Here is a 22,079-nt window from a genome sequence, read left to right as displayed (position 1 = left end):
GCAGATGAGTCTAAGATGATGAGAAGAAAAGTAAAAATTCTTCCATAGAGGCTGTGTTTACACCTCATAGCCTCCTTTGGAAAGGAAGCAAATTTGAGACACATCACTAAAAGTTTTGGGTGGTCTATCCATAAATGATGGTTGGGGAATGCGAACACATACACTGTGGAATAAACCTACCAGATGAGTGATCAATGCCCTCAGAGTCATTCAAGGATGACTCTTAACAAGGAAAAAGCCAAGAGAACAGTTGACACATGAAGCCTGAAGATCAGCTCCTGGTAGATGCTAAGATAAGACACCATGTCCTCGAGCCCTCTTTTCAGCACCCCTAGCTGCACAATTTCAATTATTCCCAACAATATTCAGAGTTGCTATCATGGTGACACTTTACTAGTGAGTTTCAACAATGCGGTCCATTGCCTATGTAAGTCTTTGAATTTGTAAACTCCCCAAGTTAGCCAAGCCAGCTTTCAGGAAATTTCTGGTGGCGGGAGCTCAAATTATATTAGCTTGAGGGGCTGGTCTTTGGTCTTCCATGGTCCCTGTTGCCTGTAGCTTTCTCTAAACATCGCTTTTAACTGCCGTTCACACAAGAACCAACTTTATAAATGACGTTGTGGTTCCATTGTGGTAGGTACCATACAAAGACATGCATCCTAGGTCACCACTCCCAAAGCAGTTAGTACGAATTGACCTTGAGCCTGGAAGGTTGTGGTAGAAAGAGATGGTCCTAGGAGAGTTAATGTGGTGATGGATGGTTGGAAAGGAAACCGGGAAGGGTAGCGAAGTGGAAATCTGGTGATCATCATGGGATAATTGGTGGATTTTTTTCAAATACGTTAAAATATTTTTGAAAATGAAATTCAAGACAAACATACGAAAATAAGATAGGTTCCAAAGTACAGTTTACATATAAGACCCAGAAAGCTGAAAGGGCTGGCATTCCTTCTGGAGCTTTTAATCATACCGTTTACTAAATATGTTATTTTCACATCAATTACCTGTGGAGAGGAATAGTGAGAAACAGAATGCCACCAGAAAAGCAAACTGGATGACCACCTTCATTAAAAGCCAGGTGGAAGGTGTTCACATGGATCCCAAGTGCAAATATATGTTAACAGGAACATATATTTAACCAACTCTGCTTGGTACCAGTAATAACTTTGTTGAAAATGGGGGGAAATGAAAGCAGTTTCTGACTGACATGAGACTAACCAGTTAATAGATTTTCTCAGGAAATGGTAGTTGACTGGCTGGGAACAGAAAAACGTGAAAAGTGTTTTGCTACCTTTAATGTATGGCTGGAGGGAATTGATCCCAGAAATCACTTAAAACTAACAAGCTTCAACTCTCTTGAAGGAATGTTGTATTCTTAATCACTTAATCACTTAACTTCCCGTTAGTCTTCGATTTGCTTGAGCGGGTGCCAGTAACATCTCCATTTGTCCCTGGCGCGTGCTAGTGTAGCCCAATGGCATCTGTTCGCTCCGGGAACATGAAGGGCCTCAAACCGATCGTTAATGATCTTGACGAAGAAGTCAGACCATCTGGAAGTTGGGCGGCCACGCGGTCTTTTGACATCCCGAGGAATCCAGTCGGTAACAGCTCTAGTCCAGCGGTCGTCTTTAAATCTCATTACGTGACCAGCCCATCTGATTTTCGACACCTCGGTAAATGAGACAGCGTCCCTGATTCTTGATCGGCGATGGATGTCAGAACTCCGGATTCTTTCTCTCAATTGAGTGAAACGTGATATTCCAAGCATAACTCTTTCTATTCTTCCTTGGGAGACCTGAATACCATTCTCATCTTGTTTGCGTAGGGCCCAGGTCTCTGAGGCATATGTTAATGCAGGAAGAACAGTGGAATCAAAGAGATGTGCCCAGAGCCGGAGGTTCTTCATCCTCTTAGCTATTTCTTCGACGTTCTTGAAGGCATTCCAAGCCGGTCTCTTCCTACTGCACAGCTCGGGTGCCAGGTCATTTGTCATGTTGACCTCTCGAACTAGGTGCACATACCTGATGCTTTCGGAGATGGTCGTTTCGTTGAGAGCGAATGGGGCATCAGGAACAAGGCTGCTTCTCATAAACATTGACTTCATAAGATTCAGCTGCAGTCTTATCTTCCCACACTCACGGTCAAAGTCGGCCAGCATCTATCTTCGTTGTCTACGCACCAACATCTTATTATGATGAAAGAGAAATCGAGAAGTTCTACATGGAGCTAGAGAAGTTCTATAAAGAAGACCACACCTTCTACAAGATCATTGTGCGTGATTTTAATGCCAAGATAGGACCGAGAAGATCATCTGAAGAACTTCACATCAGGATCCATGGCCTAGAATGGAACGAACAGGGTGAGAGACTGTCAGAGTTCATCATGTTGACCAAGACCATTCATGGTAACTCACAGTTCCAGAAGGCAGAATCTAAACGATGGACATGGGAGTCTCCCGGTGGAAGATTCCACAACGAAATAGACCACATCATATTCACTTGACGGTTTTGCCTGACAGATGTCACTGTTGTGCCAAAATTTCGAACGGGATCGGACCACCGTCTCCTTCGTGCAAAATTCTACTTCACAGAGCAGGGAGAAAGGGCTACAAAGTTCAAAAAGAGAACTCTCAGAATGACCACCAACTGTGAACTCTTTGGTACTATTGCGGCAACATGGGAAGATGCCATTGTTGACAACATTGACGAGGAATATGACTGGTTCAGCACCTCCATGTATGGGCGAGGAATTCCAAGAGAGAGATAAGCACAAAAAATCGCCTTTCTTCAAAAACTCTTGAGCTAATTCGCCAGCATGGTTTGGCGCATGCCTCAGGCAACCGCAAGCTAACATCCGAGCTCGCAAAGCAGTGCAGAGATGCGATCAAGGAAGACCTGAAAGAGAGAAGAGCAGAAGTACTGGTAGATGTGGCAGAAGCCGGGAAAAGTATTCGTAACACCCGCCTGTCCTTCGCCAACTACAAGACCAAGATGACTGCCCTCTGATGTCCTAAATGGATCCATCACATCCTCCAGAATGGCAATGGAGAAGATTATCCAATTTCTGTTACTATAAATTGTTTATTGAGATATTATAATTGTAATGTTTTCAAGCTAAGATTACATTGATGTGGACATTTATATCTATTTGTCTACTTTTCTAATTGTTTCCTTAATATCAATACTTAAAAGCTAACTTACTTATGACTGGATATGTAGCTCAGGACAAAAGAACTTGGCTTGCATGTATGAAATTTTGGTTTCTATTTTTAGCACTATAGAAGCAAAAGCAAAATCATTAACTGTGTTTGGAAATATGCTTCAGTGGTAAAATATTTGCCGCACATTTCTGAGGTTATGAGTTTGATCCTTGAATTTTCTTATACACACACGAAAGCTAACTTACAACAAAGTCTCACACTGGAGACCTAACTGGGCCCGCTCAAGAAAATCGATGAACAACGTGAGGACAGTGACAGTGACATTGACTTAATGAACATTAAACTGCTTTAAGCTATATATTGCCTAACTATTGTACAGATTTATTTCTCAATAAAATAACTTTAAAAGGCCTATTTTCTAGCATCTTTGCTAGGGAAAGATAGCACCTGATATTTCAATACTCGTAATTTGGGGGACATTTTAATTTATCATTTTATTTTGTGCTCTTTGTCTACCAGTGAACTTGAAAATTGCTCTTGTGTGGTACTACATGGAAAATATTATGCTATGGGAAATGAGTCAGAAACAGAGGGACAGACATAGAAAGATTGCATTCATCTGGGTAATATAAAGTAACAAAATAAGACACTAACACACAAGTACAACTGTCATAAATACCAGGTTGTTCACTCCATGACTTAGAGGCCAGCTTTACTCTCTAGGGGTAAAGGCAGTGCAGATAGAGAATGGAGCACCCAATAAAGGGTGCTGGGAAGATCTGCCCAGGATGGGAGATGCCTGTTGAAATTAGTCTATGGACCGAACAGGATTGCCACCCAATGTCCCTTTTGTAGATCATAGCACCCAAAAGGAGAGATAGAACAAAAGGTAGTGCCCTACCAAAGAGGCAGGGTGGGATGGGGGATGGGGAGTAGGAGGGATACTTGGATTGGTGGGAGTGGAGATTGGCCACTGGTGGTGGGATGGGTACTCGATCACTGTATAACTGAAACCCAAGTGCAACAACTTGTAAGTCTAAACTAAACCTCATGGTGTTTCATAATAAAACAAAACAAAACAAAACAAATTTCAAAAAAAAAGAAAATTGCTCTTGTGTTTACTAGTCATTTACACTTCTTTCAATAGACATTATATGATCATGGTTTATGCTTATTTTTTCTATCAAGTTTAATAGCGAAATATTGATTTATTTCACAACACTAATTTTTTAAAACCATTCATCCTTGGCCTATCATAATAATTGCCAGTATTTGTTGGTGTTGCTGGTTTTTTGATCACTTAATTTGCTTTTTGTCCTTTTCTTTCAGATTGTAAAATTTTGGACAAGTGAGCATATGTTTTCCTTTATCTTCTACAGTTTTAAACTGAGAACAATTGTTAGTCTTGTACAATTAAAATACCTTTGCATTTACTATTTCTTCTCATTTGATTTACTTTAACACATCTAGATTCATCTACAATTTATCCTAGTATGTCTTGTAATATTGAAAGAAACCACCATTTTTTTCAATCATAGCACTGTAGCACTGTCCTCCCGCGGTTAATCTATTTGCTGTAGCGGGAACCTGTAACATCTTACACCAAATTGTGAGACTTGTTGTCACTGATTTTGGCCTATCGAATAGGTCATGGGGAGCTTGCCAGGCTTTTGCTATGTGGACGAGATACTTTGGGTAATTTGCCGGGCAGAGGAATCGGAATCAGGGTTGGCCTCCTGCAAGGCAAATGCCCTACCCGCTGTGCTGTGAACGTTATCTAAAATATACTAGTAATAACAAATGTTGTTTCTTTAACAGTGCAATATAAAAGATTATTTAGTAATTTTCTTGATTTGTTAATGAAATAGCTAAGCTCTTGAGTAACATGGGAGTATTTTTCTAACACAGGAGTCTGAGGAAAGTGAAACTGTTATAACTGTCTTGTAGGATTCCATCTCCCTAGCCTGCTTCATTCTACCCCGCTCTCTATCCAATCCGGTCTACTTCTTGGGATTCTGACCTCCTGATTGGCTAGCCTCTACCTTTCAACTGCCTACTTTATGACATCATTCTCCCACCAAACCAACCACCAACTGATAGAATCTTGGCAGTCCCATGTAGTAGTTTGTAAACAAATTTGAATCAGCATGGCAAGTGACGAGTGACCAATGACCAATCACCAGTGAGCAGTCGTTTGTACTGAACACTTGTGGTCTTAAGCCGCTGCAGTGTTCAGACGTACTCTCGTACCGTCTCCTCTTCTCGTCTACCTTTCATCGGTATTTCCTCTTCTCTGACCATGTCAGGTAAGGAATAATACTTTTCAAAGCTTTTCATTAGATTTATCATCCCTTAACTTAGCAGTCAAGGAAAAACAGCACATAGTAATGAAAGAATATATTCAAGTAGAATTTTATAAGCCTCATTTTAGCTTGACTTTGACATTTGCTGTGTGATTTTAGACATTGGCTTACTTTCTCTCACATACAAAGTGTTTTTCCTCATTGATTACATTATATTTTAGACATACTTAGGAGCTCAAATACACACACATACATAAATACATATATATATGTATATATATGAGTGTTGATTGTCTGTGTTTCTTTTTCCTTTTAATAGTGAATTTTTCATGATATCCATTGAAAACAAGTAAATCAGATACCGTATTTTTACAGAAACAAAATATAAATGCTGTGGAAAACTGTTAATATATACTAGTATGTGTTCTCTGTAATGGTCTCTCCACTTGTATTCATACTTCAGTATTTTAAATATAGTGATATTACAAAGTAATAATCATTGATCTTTGAGATTTGATTTTAGCCAGGTAATAAGAAAATATGGGGCATGTGTAAGGTGTGGAGTGCTGAGGGTAGGGAGGCAAGCCCTCAAAGGTAAGAAAGTTTGGGAACACTTTCATCAAACATAGACCAATCGAAAGCTAGACGTGATGAGGGAGAAATAAATACGAAAGAAAGAACGAAAGAAAGAAAGTAAGAAAGAAGGAAAGCAAGCAAGCAAGCAAGCATAGGGACGTCGATTATCAAGGAAGGGGAAAACGTTCGTTCAGAATGTTGAAGAGAACCACAGATTTAAAATCAAAAAAGAAAGGTACCAGTAGGTAAAGCAGATTATCAGAAAGCCATCCTTGCTGGCATTTTTCCTTATTATCTCTTAGAACACAGTACTTGGTTCTTGACAATTTGAGTATAAAGACGCTTCAGAAATGATGCTTCCCATAAATAGTTAATAGTGCTGATCTAGGGCGGTGGAAGACACATAATCTTCAATGTTTTTATTACGTTATGGTTTTAAGTACATGTACACACTGCCTGTTAAAATTAAAAATTGGTATATTCTAACTTGAATAAGGAGATTTGATTCATTTGTGTGGTAAGTAGGTTCCAGGTTAAAGCGGCTTCTCATCTTTACAAATATTATTTCATGTGATTTTTTCTTCCTAACATGAAAGTATTTTGATAATAGTGAACTTCTGTTTTAAATCCTAAGAGGAAAAAGAAAAATCAATTCTCACAGATCTAATTACACATTTTTGTCATATTTGTGAATTAAGATTTTTCCTACATTAAAGATATTTTATTGGATTTTGGTGCTCATTTATTAAACATTGAGAAGAACGTTTTCCTGGTTGATAAAGCTAATTCTAATCTAGGGGTTGAAAGTAAATTTGCAATATTTTGTGATCACTTTTTAAATGGTCTTTTCTGTGTCTTGTGTGATCAAGTGAAATCCTATGCTGTGTTAAACACGTGTTGTTTGCTGGTTAATATTCAAAGGTACTGATGAGAATAATTTTTTGTACTTTCGAAATTTCTTTCTGTATTTTACTCATTTAAAACATTTCTTGTCTATGAAATACAATCACGCATAATCCTATTTTCTTTTTGTTATGTAGTTACTGATAAATCCTTTCTCTTTAATGGACTGGTAAAGTGTGCACTCAAAAATCACCTTCTATTCCATTTTTTGGCTAGAAGTTTTTTGTAAAATAGAATACTGTCTACATATTGTATATGTGGAAAAATTTATTAATAACCTTATTGCACTGTTTTATTTGGTTTTGTTTGGGATAACAGCCACTGTTTTTCAAGGCCTACTCTTTGGTCTGCTCTCCATAACATACTGTACTACGCTACTTGGCACGGAGTCCAGATTTCATAAATATCTATATTCTTTTTCAGTTATGTGATACATATTTTTCATGATGTTTTCTTTACCCTTCCTCCTATGTAAATCACATGAAATAGAAAAATTATATTCATGTATGCATTATTTTTCTTAGAATTATTAATAACTACATTTTAGACAAACAGTTTAAGACACAGAGTTTAAATAAAGTTTTGCTTCAAAAACATTTCTTTGAAAACACTCAAGTTGTCATTTTTGAAGTGGATCAAAAATGAGGGTAAACTTCAATGCATCCACAAGAGTAAGTCGTATGTGAACAGTAAGTAACAGGTACTCATGGCACAAGTCAAATGGAAACCTGATGATTACAATGGTAATAGTTGTAAAGACCCCAAATGTCTAAATTAATGTAAGGTATCTTACTTCTGGTTTCTGGACTTGTAGTGATCATGCAGGGTCCTGGCCAAAAGTCCACATGCTTTAGGATGTGTAACCTGGAAATTCAAAAGGCACTGAGAGAGATAGTACTGGAGGGCATAAGGCACTTGTCTTGTACACAGCCAATCCAGTTGAAACTCTGTCATGGCATACACTCTCCCGAATGTTCTAAGGGGTCACTCCAGAGTGCAGAGCCAGGAAGAACCCAAGATCACTGTCAGTTGTTGGTCCAAACTCTACACCACCCTATGCCCCGCCCAACAAAATTTATTGGAATATAGAAAATCTCTTTGCCATCTCTGGGCCTCAGAATTCTTCTTGTCCACTGAATGTTTTCCTTTCTCTTAGACTTCTTAATTTGAAAAAGCTTCCATTCTAGGAAACAGCATAGGACTCAGTAGGAGGCAATCTACAGGAATTTCTAGGGTAAGGAGAACTGTCTGTAAGCAAGAAATCCAGGTACAGACATGATCACCTGGCTCTTCTACAGTTCTGTGTTCACTTTGGGAGCACGATACGAAATGCACAAAGTGCCAAAAAGTTCCAGGCTTTGAATCACCCCAAATTGTTGGAATTTTGGAAACTCAGTTGACTGTTGGTACTAGAAGCATCTCGATGGCTTAAATTTTAAGTTCATATTGTTCCTCTCAGTGTTGAAGGAGATTATTAGTCTCACAGATTTTTTTCATCACCCTCTTGTTCCTTACAGAAAATTTTCAAAATCCATCTGTATTGGGAACTGCACATACTCTGCAGCTTTCCCTTCCCGTGGTGAACAATGCAGCTTCCCTAACAGGAAGTGTCTGCAACTACTCCAGAGTATCTGCTCCAGCTGGTAGTTCTGCTTGGCTCCTGCCCTCATCCTCTGGCACCTCTTTCCAACCACTGATGGGTAGTGCCTATCTTTACCAACATTTCAGCACAACAATGCTGTCTGGAGTGTTTCACCAGAGTCATATATCCACCTCAGCTGCTTCCTACCTGAGTGTTTTGGAATGGGATATTGCAGGAAGTGCTGAAGAGAAATCTTCCATGGGAGACTTTTCTGTGACTATTCTTGACCAAGACCCCGCTGTCTCTTCCATGTCTATGGCAGCTCGCTATGAGAAAATCCTAGATACCAACAACACGGTGTCTGTGTACCCATCACTTTCTGCCAGTCTTGTGGAAAGAACACCATTTCTGGTTCCACATCAGAGTCAAAGCCTGTCACTTCCCTACCAGGAAGGAAGCCAGGTGTATTACTATCATCCAGGCAATCTGGGAACTCTCCTTTCCGGTCTGCTGTTCTATGACTCCATTTCATACACAGGGCTAAATGGCTCTGCCCCCAATCTTACAGCAACTCATCGCGAGAGATGGTTATGGGTCTCAAGGAGGTTCAGCCCGCAAATAACCAAATACCAGACTCCGACTCTGGAATGACCTCTCTGTCTGCTCAACCTATCACAGAATTGAGTTATCAAGGTGAGGAAAACGGAGAGAAGAGAAAGAAAATTCAAAAATTGGGGTCAAATAAGAGGAAAACTGATCGTAGAGAGGTGGTATTCATATACACTGAGATTTTTAAATTAAAAAAAATCTCAGTTCATGTTTACTCCCCTCACTCATTTTACAGCATGTTATTTTCACACTCAATATAAGAGCTCCTAATGGAGATTGGAAGTTATGATAGTATAATGGACATCTAAGTTTCTTATAATGAAATGTCAGGAGCAGAGAAAAGAATGCCACATTTTTTCCCTTGTTATTTCATTTTTTTAATTTTTATTAGTTAAACGTCATGAGGGACAGTTGTAGACTTACAAATTATTGTGATTCGATTTCATTTATACAATCATGGAGTACCTATCCCTCCACCAGTGCCCATTCTCCAGCACCACGGTCCCAGTATTCCTCCTACCACCCATACCCCCCATCCCACTCAGCCTCTGTGGCAGGAAATGCTACATTTTTCACTGTTCTATGTCAGCAGGCCTCAAGAATTACCACACTAAAAGTAAAATACATTTCTTAAACTAGTGTTTTGTTATTTTCTTAAGAAGTTTCAGAACTCTAATTGTAATGGTACCACTTTAACTTTCCCTTCCATAAATGAACAGCAAGGTTCTGAATACACTTGTGGTTCAGAGATTCTGACTCAAATCATGAAACCTAGAATCTGTACCTCAGCACAAATATCACGCTGAATTAGTGCTTCATTCATACTCTTATTCTATGATATTAACGGCCTTTTATTTGTTCATGAAAGTGAATAAATTGACAGTACAATACATTACAAAGCTAAGCTCTATATGGCACTTATTAGTTTGTAAAAGTAAAGTAAAGGCCCTCCCGTTGATCATCAATTTGCTCGAGCGGGCCCAGTAACGTCTCCATTGGAGACTTTGTTTTTACTGTGTCTGGCATATCGAATACTCTCGGCAGCTTGCTGGGCTCTCCGAGAGGCGCAGAAGAATCAAACTCGGGTTGGCCATGTTGGCCGCGTGCAAGGCAAATGCCCTACCCGCTGTGCTATCGCTCCAGCTGTATTAGTTTGAAAATCTATAATTACTTAAAAAAAAAAAAAACTTTTGTTTGGAGGACGTTGAATCTGTGTCATAGACCGAAGTGCTCAGGGATTACTCCTGGATCTGTGCTGGGGATCACTGCTGAAGATGCTTAGGAGATCATAGGTGATGCGAAAGATCAAAGTGAGGTCAGGTGTGCGCAGGGCCATTGCCTTAACAAATGTACTATCACTCTTCCCAAGTCTCTTATTTTTCAAGTTAGTTTACACAGAAATTCTTAAAATACAAAGAAAACCAAAAAACAAGAGCACTACATGACAAACAGTAAGAACTACAACATTTACCTCCAATCTTCAAGCACAGGACTTGTCCATTATCCGTAGAATACCCAGTAACAATCCACTGCCTATTGCTGGTAGGTGCACAGTTGTTGCACCACTAGTTTTGTGGACCGAATATCTCATTTCGCAGACACTGATTTCTTCCTTGGTTCCTTTTTAGTGATGAATTTCCTGGGGATAGGGACTTCCCTGTTATCACAACTTTCAGGTAAGACATTTGGTCTGACACAAATTTCCGAATTGCCCCCATGTTGCAGTAGCAGGATTCAAAGACCTGTGAGTAATCCACCACCAGAGTTTCGGAAAGTTCCCATAATATCTCCAGCCAAAGTAACCTGGCGCTGACCCCAACTCACACTCAGGAACAAAAAGTTAAGAATTTTGATCAGATGAAAACTGGGCTTTCAAAACCTCTCGAGACCTACCAGATCCCCGTAGACCTAGAACAATGCAAAGATCTGCAGGTAATGAACACCACTGACACCATCACTCTGAAGCAGGTGCAAGAAAATTCAAGTGGCACCAAGGGGGCCTCCGATGCAGAAAGGAAGAACAAAAAGGAGGCTTCTGAAACTCTTGAGGGAGAAGCCAAGGCCAAAATCCAGCCAAAAGTCCTAGAATGCTTGCTAGGGGGAGGGGGGACTGTTCGTAATGCTGCAGTCAGTGATAGGTGTCCTGTGACCACGGCCAAAACTAACAGCAAACCTCAAAAAGCTGCCTCCAGCAGGATCAGCAAGAAAAAGAGGCATGAGCAGCAGAAGACAAAAAACACCCGAGAAAAGTCTAAGAAAGCTAATTAGTGTAAAGCAGCCAGGGAACAAGGTCAAGGCAGAAGAAAAGTCCACCATTGGCAAGATGAAATGCAAGAAAAGTCAACCTGAGTTTTTCCAAGAGGCCGTTAAAAAGCCCCGCCGCTACCTAGGCATACACATGCTGGATTCGGTCCAAGTGTTTCATGCTCTGGGGAAGAAGAGTGATCCAAAACCTGGAATCTCTTCCTCCCAGGTCCTGAGTAGCTCAAAGAAGCCTAAAGATGTCAAGCCATCCTCAGCTGTCAAGTCATAGCTAGGTGCTACAGGGGATGGAAAAGGCCTTGAGAAAACTCAGGTCAAAGCACAGAAACCAAGTAGCCGTGCTGAAAAACGCTCATCTCCATCCAAGTCTGAGCTGCCACCTCCTGGGAGGTCAAATTGGTACCTTTGCCGTTTCTTACCATGAAGAGTCCCCAAGCTAGACCTGTTCCTCAGAGACGACAATCTGTGGCCTCACATCGTCCTGCTGCAGCTTACCCTGCCAAGCCCGAATCTATCAATGCAGCTCAGCCAACTACTGCCAATTCTTCCCGGTCAAACACTCCATTTTTGTCGATTCTCCCAAACTTGCTCAGTCCATTTCAACCACCCATTTCGACCAGGTTTGCAGAACCCTACTATCCGGACTATTCGTCACCTCACAGCTTCTAGACCTGATCCCTACAATAGCAGCTGGCATTTCCCTCCAGCTGGAACCTCCTCCTGTCTTTGTGGACAAGCGGCAGTTGCCAACCAAATGTCAGAGTCAGTTTCTCCTCCAAGACTTCCGTTTCCAACAGATTCCATGGAGAAAGCCCAATGTTCCCGAGCCAGTCATGTCAAAGCCCATCACCAAAGAGCAGAGACCAGAGCGTGAGGCTATGAAAAGGAAGGCTCAGAAGGAGCGTGAGAACGCTGCCAAACACACATCTTTGGGTGAAAGTGCAGAACTTTATTGAGAGGGAAAAAGAGATGGACATCTCTTTCTACTATGGCTACATAATGGGAGTAGCTGGAACGGTAGGTTCCACTTGAGGTACCAGATGGTTTTCCTAGGCAAACACTGACATGCCATACTCATTTTATTTATTCTAATATATTTTTTCAAATTAAAGAGATGCATCATAGTTAATTGGTTGTTAATAAAAGTTATGAATTTTTAGATGCTGTCAACTGTGGTTGTTTTTGGGAGTGGCTGGGGGTTGAAGGATGGGATGGGAAAGAATGGGAAGTTAGAGATAGGAAAAAGGGTGAATAGACAAGACTCTACGAAATACAAACTTGGTCCAGGGTTATAAAGCCCATCAGATGAGAAATTGCATGGGTATGATGAAGAGTGGGGTAGGGTCAGAGGAACATTATAGCCTACAGGGCATTTGCTCTGCAAACAAGAAGGACTCAGTTCATTTCTTGCAGTCTTTTATGGTCCCCAGAGACCCACCAGATCTGAAACTTGAGCACAGATCCAGAGATAAGATCATAGCACAATCAAGTATTCCCCATACCTGGTGTCCTCCACAAAAAAATTGGGAGAAATGGCACGATCTGCAGTGTTTGGTTAAAAGAATAATTTTGGAATAGGCTGAGGAAGGCAGATGAGTCTAAGATGACCAGAAGAAAAGTAAAAATTCTTCCATGGAGGCTGTGTTTACGCCTCCTGGCCACTTTTGGAAAATAACCAAATTTGAGACACATCACTAAAAGGTTTTGGTGGTCTATCCATAAATGATGGCTGGGGGATTCGAACTCATACACTGGGGAATAAACCTACCTGATGAGTGATCAATGCCCTCAGAGTCATTCAAGGATGACTCTTAACAGGGACAAAACCAAGAGAACAATTGAAGCATGAAGCCTGAAGATCAGCTCCTGGGAGATGCAAAGATAAGTACCAATGTCCTCGGGGCCTCTGTTCAGCACCCGTAGCTGCAACATTTCACTTATTCCCAGCAATATTCAGAGTTGCTGTTACGGTGACACTTCACTAGCGTGTTTTCACAATGCGGTCCATTGCCTCTGTTAGTCTTTGGATTTGTAAACTCCCCAAGGTAGCCAAGCCAGTTATCAGGAAATTTCTGGTGCGGGAGCTCAAATTATATTAGCTTGAAGGACTGGTCCTTGGTCTTCCATCGTGCCTGGTTCCTGTAACCTGCTCTAAACATCGCTGTTAACTGCAGCTCACACAAGAACCAACGTTATAAATGGCTTTGGGGCTGCGTTGCCAGAGGTACTGGACTAAGACATGCGCACTAGGTCACCACTTCCAAAGCAGTAGGTACCGGTTCTCCTTCTGCCGGGAAGGTGTTGGTGGAAAGAGATGGCCCTAGGAGTCTCAATCGGGTGATGGATGAATGGAAAGGAAACCGGGACGGGTAGAGAACTGGACAGCTGGTGATCATCATGGGATAGTTGGTGGATGTTTTTCAAATACGTTAAATATTATTTGTAAATAATATTCAAAACAAAAATACGAAAATAAGATAGGTTCCAAAGAACAGGTTACATATAAGACCGAGAGAGCTGAAAGGGCTCACATTCATTCTGGAGCTTTCAAACATACCATTTACTAAATATGTTACTTTCACATCACTTAGCTGTGGAGAGGAATAGTGAGAAACAGAATGCCACCAGAAAAGCAAACTGGATGACCACCTTCAAAAAAAGCCAGGTGGAAGGTGTTCACATGGATCCCAAGTGCAAATATATGTTAACAGGAACATATTTTTAACTAACTCTGTTTGGTACCAGTAAATACTTTGTTGAAAATGGGGGGAAATGAACGCAGTTTCTGACTGACCTGAGAAGAACCAGTTAATAGATATTCCCAGGAAAGGGTAGTTGACTGGCTGGGAACAAAAAAACGTGAAAAGTGTTTTGCTACCTTTAATGTATGGCTAGAGGAAAATGATCCCAGTCAACTCTCAAAACTAACAAGCTTCAACTCCCTTGAAAGAAAGTTGTATTAACTGAGGAAAAATTGCTGGGACAAAAGTCTGAAATGATGAGAAAAGAGACAATAAGGGTAAAAGGAAGGGCTTGAAATTTGGCGAAAACAAAGCTTGAAACAAGAAGATCTAGTGGGAACATGATCTACTGGGAATGGGATCTGAGGAGGAAAATAGCAATATCAGGGATGTGAACAAGGAAAACCAAGTTAATGAAGACTTAGTTAGCTGACTACTCTATGGGCAACATGGTTCCAAGAATACCAGAATTTACCAAGGAATTTACTTTAATTTTCTTTTTTTATATGGAAAATTACAACATGTATTTTTGCCTTCTTAAAACACAATTTGGAGTGTTCATTTCTTTCTCAATATTCTGTTCATTTGTGTAAGCATCTTAAACAACTGTTGGATAACAGAATTATATGATCAGACTTATTTTTTACTTTAATGTTTAGTTGAGATTACTGAAAACTCGGTCTAAATTGAAGTTTGTCTTGATTGGTACAAGTAGAGAAGGGAGGACTAGGGATGGAATTAGAGATTATAGGGTACCACATTTAGTTCCTAATAAAACAAGTAAAGCACAGTGTCCCAAAGAGACTATTGAAAAAGATATTCATCTCTATTTAACCTGTATATTCAGTATTTTCTATATTAAATTAAAAATGAAAGAATGTTCCTATATTTGGTCTTTTAAAGACATTCCAGGTTGGTTAAGGAAAGAAACACTGCCTATGAAATCATAACAACGTAACTATAAAAATCTGATTACTACTTAAATTTCCAAGAATGTCAGTGCTAAGAATTATTTGTCTGGATTTCCTTAGTGTACATGATCACTTAATCACTTAACTTCTCGTTAGTCGTCAATTTGCTCGAGCGGGTGCCAGTAATGTCTCCATTTGTCCCTGTCACGGGCTAGTGTAGCGCAATGGCATCTGTTCGCTCCGGGAACATGAAGGGCCTCAAATCGATCATACGTGATCTTGACGAAGAAGTCTGACCATCTAGTAGGTGGGTGGCCATGCGGTCTTTTGACATTCCGTGGCGTCCAGTGGGTAACAGCTCTAATCCAGCGGTCGTCTTTAAATCTCATTCCGTGACCAGCCCATCTGATTTTCGACACCTTGGCAAAAGAGACAGCGTCCTTGATTCATGATCGTCAACAGATGTCATAACTCCAGATTCTTTCTCTCATTTGAGTGAAACGTGATATTCCAAGCATAGCTCTTTCTATTCTTCTTTGGAAACCTGAATAGAGTTCTCATCCTGTTTGCGTAAGGCCCAGGTTTCTGAGGCATATTTTAATGCAGGAAGTACAGTGGAATCAAAGAGATGTGCCTAGAGCCGAAGGTTCGTCGTCCTCTTAGCTATTTCTTCGACATTCTTGAAGGCATTCCAAGCTACTCTCTTCCTCCTGCACAGCTCGTATGCCAGGTCATTTGTCATGTTGACCTCTCGACCTAGGTACACATAGCTGTTGCATTCGGAGATGGTTGTTCCATTGAGAGTGAATGGGGCGTCAGGAACGAGGCTGTTTCTCATAAACATTGTCTTGGTAAGTTTCAGCTGTAGTCCTACATTTCCACACACACGGTCAACGTCGGCCAGCATATGTGCCGCTTGGCTGATGTTTTGTGTTATTAAAACAATGTCATCAGCAAAGCGGAGGTGGTGTAGTTGCCGACCATCTATCTTCACTCCCATTCCTTCCCATTCCAGTCATCGCATGATGTTCTCGAGGGTGGCACTGAAGATTTTCGGTGAAATGGTATCACCCTGCCGCACCCCTCTCTTGACGTCAACGATCACTTCTTTGTAGAATGATGAGATCCTGGTAGTGAAGCTGCAATACAGCTCACAGAGGATACTGATGTATTGGGCTTGAATGCCCTGATTGGCTAGGGCTTCAATGACCGCTTCCGTCTCAACAGTATCAAAGGCCTTTTTAAATCAATGAATGTTAAACCGAGCGGCATCTTGAACTCCCGAGAAACATCAATGAGTTTGGTTATCGTGTGGATATGGTCGATGGTGCTGAATCCTTTGCGGAACATGGCTTGCTCGCATGGTTGTCCTTCATCTAGTGTTCTGCCAATCCTATTTAGGATGACTCGAGTGAACAACTTGTAGATGACAGACAATAGGCAGATCGGGCGATAGTTGCCAATGTCATGGATGTCTCCCTTCGTGAACAGTAGTACGGTCCTGCTGGTTTTCCATTGGGACGGAACCTTGTATTCAGGCAGGTAGCGAGTGAAGAGCCGAGCCAGTGTATTGATGAGTACTGACTGCAGGTTCTTCAGGTGTTCAGGTCTGACCTTGTCTGGCCCGGGTGCTGTTTGTTCCTTTACCAACGAAATGGCGTGTCGGATTTCGGAAGGGAGAACTTTGGGAATGACATGTCCATCCTGTGGAATTTGGTATGTCGGCAAGTGGACATGGCTGTCGAAGAGATTTGAGTAGAAGTCATGGTAATTTTCTCCATTGCCGTTCTGGAGGATGTGATGGATCCATCAGGACGTCGGAGGGCATTCATCTTGGTCTTGTAGTTGGCGAAGGACAGGCGGCATTACGAATACTTTTCCTGGCTTTTGCCGCATCTACCAGTACTTCTGCTCTTCTCTCTTTGAGGTCTTCCTTGATCGCATCTCTGCACTGCTTTGCGAGCTCGGATGTTAGCTTGCGGTTGCCTGAGGCATGCGCCAAACCACACTGGCGAATTAGCTCAAGAATTTTCGAAGATAGGGGATTTTTTGTGGCTATCTCTCTCTTGGAGTTCCTCACACATTCATAGAGCTGCTGAACCAGTCGATCATATTCCTCGTCAATGTTGTCAACAATGGCATCTTCCCATGTTACCGCAATAGTACCAAAGAGTTCCCAGTTTGTGGTCATTCTGGCAGTTCTCTTTTTGAACTTTACAGCCCTTTCTCCCCGCTCTGTGAAGTGGAATTTTGCACGAAGGAGGCGGTGGTCCGATCCCGTTCGAAATATTGGGACAACAGAGACAGCTGTCAGGCAAAACCGTCAATTGAATATGATGTGGTCTATTTCGTTGTGGAATCTTCCACCGGGAGACTCCCATGTCCATCGTTTAGATTCTACCTTCTGGAACTGTGTTACCATGAATGGTTTTGGTCGACATGATGAACTCAGATAGTCTCTCACACTGTTCGTTCCATTCTAGGCCATGGGTCCCGATGTGAAGTTCTTCAGCTGATCTTCTCGGTCCTATCTTGGCATTAAAATCACCCACAATGATCTTGTAGAAGGTGTGGTCTTCTTTATAGAACTTCTCTAGCTCCATGTAGAACTTCTCGATTTCTCTTTCATCATAATGAGATGTTGGTGCGTAGACAAAGAAGATAGAAACTGCAGGCAGTGAGCCACATCTATTCAAATGTAAATTTCTGATTCGGGTTGTTATTCATTCCAATGAATCAATGCTCTTGGCCAAGTTTGTGTTGACAAGGACACTGATACTTCCAACGCCTCTTTTATCGCAAGTTCCCAGGAACAATTCTCCAGTGTCGAAAACGGCATCGTGAGATTCTTGTCTTCTTGTCTCGGTCAGACCAATGATGTCGTACTTGATCATTCGCGCTTGTACCATCAGGTCCTCGATGGATGCATCTGATGCTAGCGTACATGCATTGAAAGTACAGACGATCATTTTTGTCTTCCTTCGTTGTGGCAGCCTAGGTCGGCCTTGAGATTTTGTCGGCCTCTCCTTTCTCATCCTTCTCAGTGCTGCCATGTCGCTGAAGCCTTTGGGATTAGGTGAATGTACATGATACAGGGTTAGTGTACATGATAGTCATATGAATACACCTGTGTGAATATATCGCTGGTATCTAGAGAATAGATATATAGAAATTAGATCACATAGCTGAGTGTGATCTTAACTTTTCTACACACTCCCATGCCCCACACACCCAAAGACTTGTACTAATCCTTATAGATCCATGACTTTTCCTCCTCCCCTCTCCCAGAGTCTTTTAAAATTTCTTTTCAAGTACTAATGTAATGCGCTTTAGAAAATATTGAGTTAAACTTAATTGTTGTCATGTAGCTTTTAGATAGAGAACCAAGAAAATCTTATTAAAAGAGTATTTTTGTATTCTTTGAAAATGGTAATAAGAACATTATCCTTGAGTCCCGCAATAGACATTATATAAAGAATGTTGTGAGGAATTCCCTGTACAAATCAATACTCGAAGAAATAAATGACTTCTCTGAATGAGGATGAACTGGGACATTTCAAAGTATCAATCAGTGAATCAAAGATGAATCATACCATCCTATAGATAAAAATGATCTTGATGTAATCTAGTCAACACCATTACCTTTTTTTCTTATACCAGCTGATAGCACTTTTAATTTTTTAATTTTTATTTATTTATTTTTATTAATGAAACACCATGAGGTGCAGTTGTAGACTTACATACCTTTGTACTTGATTTTCAGATATACAAGAATCAAGTACACATCTTTCCACCAGTGAACATTCTCCACCACCAAGAAACCCAATGACCCTCCCACCCCCCATCTCCCCCATTTTGCCCCAACTCAGGGCATTCCCTTTGCTTTTTCTTTGTTTTAGGGTGTTGCGGTTTGCAATGGAGGTCAATACCATTACATTTTCAAAGAAGAAAATAGGCCCCTATATGTTCAAGACACTACTACTGTCCTGCGGTTCTTTCCAGTATGTACATTGCTCCAAGCCAGCCCTTTGAAAATATGCTGGGAATTACAACTAGATGTTCCTTTCCTCACACTGACCTGGAAGACTCTTGCTGATTCTCAGCCACATCAACTATTTCATTTGTTGCCTGATATCACCTACTGTCCTTAATTTTAAAAAAAAAAATATTTGATTTGTTTCGGGAATATAAAGAAAAAAATTAAATGGACTAATAAAACAAAAGTAAAATCAAACCTTTACACTCTGACATCAAAATCGTCCTAATAGGAGGGGAAGTAAATGACTGAAATGCGTAGGGGAGTGTTGTTAGTTGGTTGTGGACAATAGCTGGATATTTGACAGTACATGGAGTATGAATACACAGTTGCAGAGATCAGGAACTCTGTACTTGAAGCGAATACAGTTTGTAAACTAGTCATCACAATTATATGTCTATATGAAATTTCTCTACATATGCTTTGTGCCTTCCTTGCATGTATGTGTTATGCATTCCTTTATCATGTGCTCAGAAATGCATCTGAGGACACTCGGAAAATTAGTTGCGCCCCAAGTATGGGGAGAGAAGTAGTAAATAATTGGAGGAGAAAGAAATATGAGTTGGAGCTTAAGAGCCATGTAAGAGGAATATATAGATATATATGTGTGTGTAAATACACATATATATGTATAAATATATATATGGGCTAGAGCCATAGCACAGTGGGTAAGACGTTTGCCTTGCAAGCGACCAACCTGGGTTTGGTTGCTTTCCTCCTCTCAGAGAGCCCGGCAAGCTACTGAGAGTAACCCTCCCTCATGGCAAAGCCTGGCAAGCTACCTGTGATATATTCAACATGCCACGAACAGTACCAAACAGTCTCACCATAGGGACGTTTCTGGTGCCCGCTCAAGCAAATCAGTGAACAATGAGAGGACAGTGCTACAGTGCTATGGTTAATTCAAACGTTGTTTATGCAAAATATGAAAGAATCAAATAAATATTCTATAAAGCTTATTTTACCTATTAAATTAATATAACTTTAAATAGTGTTTAGAAATGAAGTTGAAGAATTTTAAGGCTATAGAAAGATATTGACAATATATCAAGAAACACATGGATTTTTGAGGAGAAAGAACACGTACCTGTTGTCCTTTCTTAAGGTTATTTTTTTGGCTTTTATAGAATATGTTTTCCCTGAGTTTTTGTTAATCGCTTCCGTTTTTTAGAAAGCATCATAATAAATTATATTTTTTAAAGAAGTAAATAAAGTTGTGTTTGTGAGTGGATTATGTATGTTTGGAACCTGGGAAGTATTTTGCTATGTAAGTTACATTAAACATGATATTTACAACAGAAATACCATCTGCAGTACTATTGACAATAGCCAGAAGAAACTATGGTATACCTACACAATTGAATACTACACAGTTTGCAGGAAACTGACATCATGAAATTTGCTTATAAATGGATGTACAGGGAAGAATATCATGCTCAATGAAATAAGTCAGAAGGAAAGGTGTATACCGATTGGACTACCCCATTTTTTGGATATAAAAAACCAGAGTATGAGACTAATACCCAATGATAGCAGAAACACAGGCCAGGAGAATTGGTCAATTGTTGGATGCTTGCCACAAGTGCTGAAGGCGAGCATTTGGAATAAAGAAGGGACTGCTATGACAATGATAGTTGGAAGTGAGAACTGAGTGAAAACTCTGGGTGAGAACTGAGTCCTGAAAGTAGGCCAATGAATAAACGTGAGAACCTCTCTCTCTCTGTATTACAATCCATAATGCCCAAAGGATGAGAGAGAGAGAGAGAGAGAGAGAGAGAGAGAGAGAGAGAGGTGCCTGCCATAGTGTAGAGAAAGCAGGCTGTCAGGTGGGGTTTGGTGTTGGGAGAGGGAGTGGTGGGAGAGAAACTGGGGACATTAGCAATGGAACTGTATACTAGTGGAGGTTAGGTGTTAAAATATCCTATGATTGAAACTGAATCATGAAAAGGTTTGTAATATGTGTATCCTGCAGATTCAATACAAAAATATGATATTTAGTTTCTACCAGCATGACTAACCTATGAATTTGCTGAAATTTACTTTTATCACCTTGGCTGGGCTCATTACATGGATGTCTGTGTGGTAAAACTTTTTCCATTTTATGCGGACTGAAGAGACAAAAATCATAGGGTTGGGACTTCTGGTGGAAGGAGAGAAGAGCACAAAACACCCTGTTGACCACACCTCAGCAGGGTCACCTAACTTGCCTAATGACAGACCTCCTTCAATGATTTCTTCTTTTGTAATGTGGAAAAATGAAAAGACATTGCAGGCTGACAGGGTGTTGTCCCCTCCAGTAAACACTGTTTTCTTTTTGATCAGAATTGTTTAAAGATTATTTGAAAAATTTGGAGCTTACTGATTTGTTCTCATATGTTTCCCCTACATAGTGTCAGTGGGCATTGATCTAGGAAGGCCAGCATGAAAAACTTGAGGTGTATGTCTTAACCACCAATGCCAACACTACTGTAAGTATGGAACCCAAAGTACAATAGTAAAACTTCAAAATGTGTTTGTCAAGGAAATCGGTGGGAATGCAGGGAGAAATGTGTAATCTGTTGGTGGAAGCATGCAGACACTGGTGGTGTGATTAGAATTGGAATATTGTATGACAAATCTCCATTATAAATGACTTTGAAAATCAAAATTGCCTAAATTTTAAAAAAAAGAGAAGTCAACTTACGTCTATATTTCAAGAAAGCTTGTCTTAGCAAATTTTGGCAGGGAGACCATAGTTGGTAGAGAGAGGGAGAAAGAAAGGGAGATTTGACAGTTGGGAAGAGAAGCCTGGATATCATGGAAGAGATGAAAGCTAATCTTAGAAGATTTGGAGCCATCAGAGTTTAGTGAGTTAAATGGTGAGAACATTGCAGTTTAGATACTTAAAAAGTGAGATTGGTTTCAGTCATCAGCACTGTATATATAGAAAGAGTTCAAAGACCTCACAGACATTCAGGCTATAATAACTAACAAGGGAAGCGTTTTTTTCCTGAAGC

The sequence above is a fragment of the Sorex fumeus genome, unplaced genomic scaffold, assembly GCF_029834395.1.
Source record: "Sorex fumeus unplaced genomic scaffold, SorFum_2.1 ptg000070l, whole genome shotgun sequence".
Taxonomy (NCBI): Eukaryota; Metazoa; Chordata; class Mammalia; order Eulipotyphla; family Soricidae; genus Sorex; species Sorex fumeus.
Note: the sequence above shows the minus strand (reverse complement) of the source record.